Raw genomic sequence first — 6,395 nt, forward strand, 5'->3', positions numbered from 1 at the left:
CCCTATTTTCTGTCCCAATTCAGTTTGTTTGGCCCTGATTGAATCTCCTCCATTTCCATCAATGGTTACCCACCTGCCAGTATGTCTTTCAGGGTTCCCAAATAGCATTGTGCATTCTGTACCGCTTTTTACCAGAGCTGACATGGTTTATTTTTTGCAGCCCAGAATTTGGTAATTGGCACATGGGGCCTTTATTCACTCACTATAGCCCTATATTGGAGGTGACCTTGTCTGTCTCCCTAAGGGAAGGGAGTAGGGGGTATCCATCCAATCAGCCCTTAGAACTGCTGTGAGCTGTGCTCTTTGACACCACCACTCCACCACCCCCAAGGTACATAGACTAACCCTGCTGCACACCCTCATATGCCAAAGAGGACTGCTCTGAATGGGCACTAACAGTCCTGACAGGGCCTTCACCTCGTCCCCTCCTTTCCACACACAGTAATGAATGCCCGGTTTTAGGTTTTAATATTAAAACAATAACCCCAAATAACTTGGTTAACAATCTACAACATTCAAAAGCGATAGCCAAATTGTTTTAGCTGTAACTTCATTGTAAGTACAGGCAAAGATGAGAATTGTCAGTTCTCCAAATGGCAGTTATAAAACATTATAAGACACGGTGATGAGGGCTGATAAAATAACATAACTGGTTTTAAACAATTTATCCACTTTTAATTTCTTTCGGTTTATACTTCAATAACATTCAGTTTATGAAAAGTCTCTTGACAGGCCTGATACAAAAATTTACCAATGTGAAGTATTCTTATGTATTTCAGCCCCCTTATCATCTCTGCAGCACATGTTCCCCTTTTTGCCCCACTGAACAAATTCAGTTTCGCTGTTCTCAACAATATAAAGGTCCAAGGCATCTCTGAAGGACTTATGATGAAAAATGTTATCCATGCCCAGAGAAAAAAATGATGGTGTCTGAATACAGATCAAAACATACGTTTTTAACTTTATTTTTCTTGAGGGTTCCTTTGTCAGTGTTTTCTTTTAAAATATAACTAATATAGCATTATATTTTTCATGACTACACAAGTATAACCTATATCAAATACCTTGCTTACTCAATCATGGGAGAGAGGGTTGTGGTTGAGTGGAAGGAGGGGAGAGAATTTGGAACTAAAAATTTTTAAAAAGAGTGTTAATTGTTTTTACATGTAATTGGGGAAAATAAATTAGTAAATAAATATTAAAACACCAACAACAATGCAAGTAGACTGTTCTAGAGACCCATTCCATAATGTGAATTTACCCAAGGATGTGGAAAAGGGCAGGAGGGGACTACAGCTCTGAGCAGGAGGGTTCAAGGACACATGGGGGTTGGGCACAGAGAAGCCAGAACAGGAGGAAGAACACATGTCTGGAGAGGTCAGCCACATGAGGGCTTGGCTGGAGTTGAAAGGAAGAACATGTCAGCAGGCAGACACAGTGGGGCCAGGAGTGAAAGCATTCAGGAGAATGCAGGTGAAACGTGGGGAGGACCAGGTACAGACACATGGTACCCCAGCATGGATAGACAAAATACCAAAATGCAGGGACCAAACTCTCCAACCGGTGGGCAGTATGAAATCAAGGTCTCCTCTCTCAGCATTGAAGATCTCAAGCCAAGGCCAGGTCCGGAAGTGGTGCTAGCTTTCTCTCTGCAGGTCTGTTCTTCTGCTTTCACTTGGAGGATTTTTTAAGCTTTTCTTTAGGGGGTTGAGGGGAGGGATTGGATGGGTGGTAGGAGGCCACAGAGCACCAAGTTGAGGGGCAGGAGCAGAAAGAGATTCCGATACATCAAGATAAAGTTTATATGCATGGTTTTTTTGTGAATGCAGAATTCTTCACCACATACAGTCCAATTTGTATAATGTGAATTTACGTGAAGCAACATCTGTCTGTATTTCTTTCTATCCCCATTCACTTTTCTCCAGAGGGCTTTCATATTTAATTTTTCTAAAATTCCGTTAGTATTAACTTCTTTCTTAATCACTTTAGGTTTATCTAGCTCTTAGAGGGAAAAGGTGAGGTCCCCCACTGCTGTCTATTCCTTCCCATAATTCATTTAACTTTTCCTTTAAGAATGTGAATACTATGCCATTTCCCAAATATATGTTTACTCTTGATATTACTTCATTGTCTGTTGTTCCTTTGAACAAGAGGTATTTTCCCTGCCTACCCCTTTTAATAGGGCTATATTTGCTTTTTTCTTTCTCTGGGATCATGACTGCTACCCATCCATTTTTCACTTTGGCTGAGGGAGAACCGTTTCTGCCCAGCCCCCTATGTGAATTGTGGTTGTCTCTTGGTTTCAAATGTGTTTCTCATAAACAAACAAACATATGGCTGGATACTGGTTTCGAAGCCATTTTGCTACCCACTTCCATTTTATGGGTGAGTTCATCCCCTTCACACAGGTAGGATTACTAACGATGCATTTCCTTCCACCCAAATTTCTTCTGTTTCTCATTTTGTCTCTCTTTTTATCCTGTGCCTATTCTAAGTTCGGTTTTGCATATAACCACTTTATTTGTTTATCGGCCCACCGTTTTAGAAATGCTTTTTCTTTCTCTTTTCCCATTTTGTTACTTACCTCTCTGGTAAGATAGACTTTCAAGACCCATTGAGTAAAGCATATATCGATACAGATAGTAATATTGATAGAGATATTTTCCCTTTTTGAACCAATTTAGATGTGACTTACGTTCAAGCATTGGCCACTTCCCCCCTTCCATTTTCCACTCCAGGGTAAAAGCTTTTCCTCCCACACTCTTTTATGTGAGATCACTCCCCCCATTCTTTCTCTCCCTTCTGCCTTCTCCCAGAGCATCCATATTTCTCCCCTATCCATTTATTTTTCATCATCCCAACGTAACTGGTTCACTTCCTAAACCTCCTTCAATATAGAATCCTTCTACCTGCTCTAATAATGATAAAAGTCTTAGAAGATAAGTATTTCATCTTCCCTTATAGAAAAGTACACAGTTAAACCTTATTGAGTTGCTGAGGATTTCTCTTTCACGTTTAGCTTTTAATGCTTCTTTTGAGTCTCATATTTGAAAGTCATATTTTCTCTTCAGCTCTGGTCTTTTCATCGCGAAGGCTTCAAAGGCCTCTATTTTATTATTCATTTTTTTCTCTTGATATGTTTCCCCAGACAGCAAGTTTGTAGTAAGTGGAATGTTCTCAGAAAAGATGTCTTCAACTACAATTGTCTTGTCTGCCTAGTGTTCAGAGGCTAGATGTGCTAAATGTACTTCCCCAGAGAGTAAACCTGTTGTAACTGGAATGTTTCCAGAGAGGGTCTCCTTCCACAGGTATCTTTTCCTCTGAGTCTTCAGAGAGTAGATGTGCTTCCCTAGATAGCAAGCCTATAGTAAGTAGAATGTTCTCAGAATATGTGTGTCCACCCATCAGTATCTCATTCACTGAATGTTCTGAAGCTAGTTGTGCTTCCCCAGAGAGTAAGCCTATAGTAACTGGAATGTTGTCAGAGAGCATGTGTCCTGCCACAATTATCATTTCCTCTGAGGGTTCGAGGGTAGATGTGTTTCTACAGAGAGTAAGCTTGTAGTAGTAACTGGGATGTTGTCAGAGAGTGTGTCTCCTGCAACCATTATCTTTTGCTCTGTGTACTATAGTTGTGTTGAGTGCTTTTCCTTCCTAAAACAACAACAACAACAAAACAGAAAATACCATTTGTCACATGGCATGGCCCTCAGGGAAGAGAAGAAGGAGAGGGAGGGAGACATGGGATACCATTATGTAAGATACGGAAAACATCAATGAAAAGTTTGAAATGAGGTCAAGGATCTACAGGTTATTTGTGGAGAGGGAGGAAGGGGAAAGAAAGGGGTCTTAGAGGTGCAGAGAGATTCCTTCCATCTCTGCAGCCTCAGGATCAGGGCTTGTTTTAAGGCTTCCAGTGCTTAGAGAAAAGACTTCTGGCTGCTCTGCCCATTTATGCTTGTGTCTGGCATCCAAGTGTCTATCTTCTGTCCATCCACGCTAGAGTACCATGTGTCCTTCTTGGTCCATCTGTCCCCTGTCTTCTATTGTGTGTGGCCATATCTAGCCTCCACGTTTCTGTCCCCTGCATGTTCTTCCTCTCAGTTCTGTGCAAGACATCATGTGGCTGGCCACACCAGCCTGATCTTCCTCCTGCTCTTGCTTCATTGTCCCCAGCCTCCATGTATCTTTTCACATGGAAGCGTCCCCCCTTCCTCCCGTGTATCCAGGCCTGTGGACAAATTCACATTATTTCAAAATCACTCTACTTAGAGATTTGACCAATGGAACACTTATGCAAAACAAGAACTGTTTCTAGTTGACAAAAATAAATCAATAACAGATGCCCTAAGTGGAAAGCAGTTTGTCAGAAATTGGATAACTCAACATTAATGAGATATGATAGATAAAATAATAAAATGGTAACTGTTGAAAATCATACATGTGCATGAAAAATGAATAGAGCACCAGCCCTGAGTCAGGAGGACCTGAGTTCAAATCCAACCTAAGTCACTTGACACCCTTACTAGCCCTGTGACCTTGGGCAAATCACTTAACCCCAACTGCTCTACACTCCCCACTCAAAAGAAGATTCTGTTCATATCATAGATTCTACAATGCAACTTTTGAGGAAGTGAGGTGGCACTGTGAATAGAGCACCGGCCCTAGAGTTAGGAGGACATGAGTTCAAATCCGGTCTCAGACACTTAACACAAAACTGGCTGTGTGACCATTTAACCTCAGTTGCCCCCGCTAAAAATAAAAAAAATAATAGAGAAAATATATAGATTGGTCAAGGTGGGTGCTGGGGTCCTTTCTAACTCTCAAGTTTTGTGTAACTTGTGTGAACCCAGGTTGACAGGGAAATCAGAGGATAACATGGATTTGTCAATAATATCGTTTTCCCCTAGTTACATGTACATTAAAAAAAAATTTTGAGTTCTTAGTATTCTCTCTCTTTCCCCTACTACTCCCCTACCGAAGAGAGTAAGCAATCTGGTATGGGTTGTACATGTTCAGCCATACAAGTCCTATTGCCGTATTAGTCATTTTGTGAAAGAATATATAGACCCAAAGGAAAGAAAAACCATGAAAGAATACAGAAAGTGAAAAGTCATATGCTTTATCTTAATTTAGACTTCATCAGTTCTTTCTCTGGAAGTGGATAGCATTTTTCATCATGAATCCTTTGGAATTGTCTTGGATCATTGTGTTCCTGAGAATAGCTAAGTCACTCACAGTTGATTATTGTATAGTATTGCTGTTACTGTGTACAATGTTCTCCTGGTTCTGCTCACTTCATTTTGCTTCAGTTAATATAAGTCTTTCTAGGTTATTCTGACATATGGGTACTCATCACTTTTTGTAACACAGTGATATTCCATTACTATCATATGTCACAAGTTGTTCAGCCATTCCCCAGTTGATGTACATCTCTTCAATTTCCATTTTTTGCGACCATAAAAAGAGGTATTAAAAGTATTTTTGTACAGATATCTTTGGCATATAGACTTAGGAGTGGTATTGCTGGATCAAAGGGTATGCACAGTTTTATAGCTCTTTCGGTATAATTACAAATGGCAATTTTATACATGTGAATGGAGGTAACATCTGGTTGAAATCAACATTGGAAATGACCCAGGAGTGTGTGTGTGTGTGTGTGTGTATACATGTGTTGGGGTCAGGGAAAGTGGGAACTAAAGCCTCATAGGTCCTAAGGGCCCTGAAAAGGGATCTGACTGCATCACAGGCTGAACTGTAGCTTTGTCTCCAATAAGGAAGTCCTGAGTTCATATCCTGCCTCTGAATTCTGAACTCACCTTACAAGTTGAATGGCCATGGGCAAGTCCCTTAACCTCTCTCCACCAGTCTGGTGCCAGGCTGAGCTAATTAAACTCTATGCTCAGGTTTCCATGAGGCTCTCCTGTCTCCATTTTGCAGGAAACAATCTTGTTAGGGCACACACCATCCAAGGGATGGCATTGAGTATGGTATATCCTAATGACAAGGTATGTGATTCCAAAGAAAAAAAGCAGGCCATGTACAGCATGGTTTACTGGGGCTAATTGTGTTGTGGAAGGGAATTTGCTCATGAGACCAGCCCTCTGTTGGCAACACGAGAGAGTGTTTGATCCCTGCACCACCACTGGGTCAGACCAGCTATTATGCAGAAACAGAACAAAGAAGGCCAAAAGCCAGGGATGACTGGTGGTCAAGTCCAAGGGTTCCCATGGAACAAGTGAAGCTGCTCTTGCTGTTTACATTAAAGATAGTTTATGTTCTCCATGAGGTGACAGGTCCCACTCCAAGACCCTTGCACGCCATGTATGTAAACTACTTGGGGAGTTCCTAAATCAGGTAGGACAACTAAAGTTTTTCCTCAGGATGGGTGGTGA

Source organism: Petaurus breviceps, unplaced genomic scaffold, assembly GCF_028583685.1.
Source record: "Petaurus breviceps papuanus isolate PSGF00001 unplaced genomic scaffold, PetGlider_PUasm1.0 89801, whole genome shotgun sequence".
Taxonomy (NCBI): domain Eukaryota; kingdom Metazoa; phylum Chordata; class Mammalia; order Diprotodontia; family Petauridae; genus Petaurus; species Petaurus breviceps.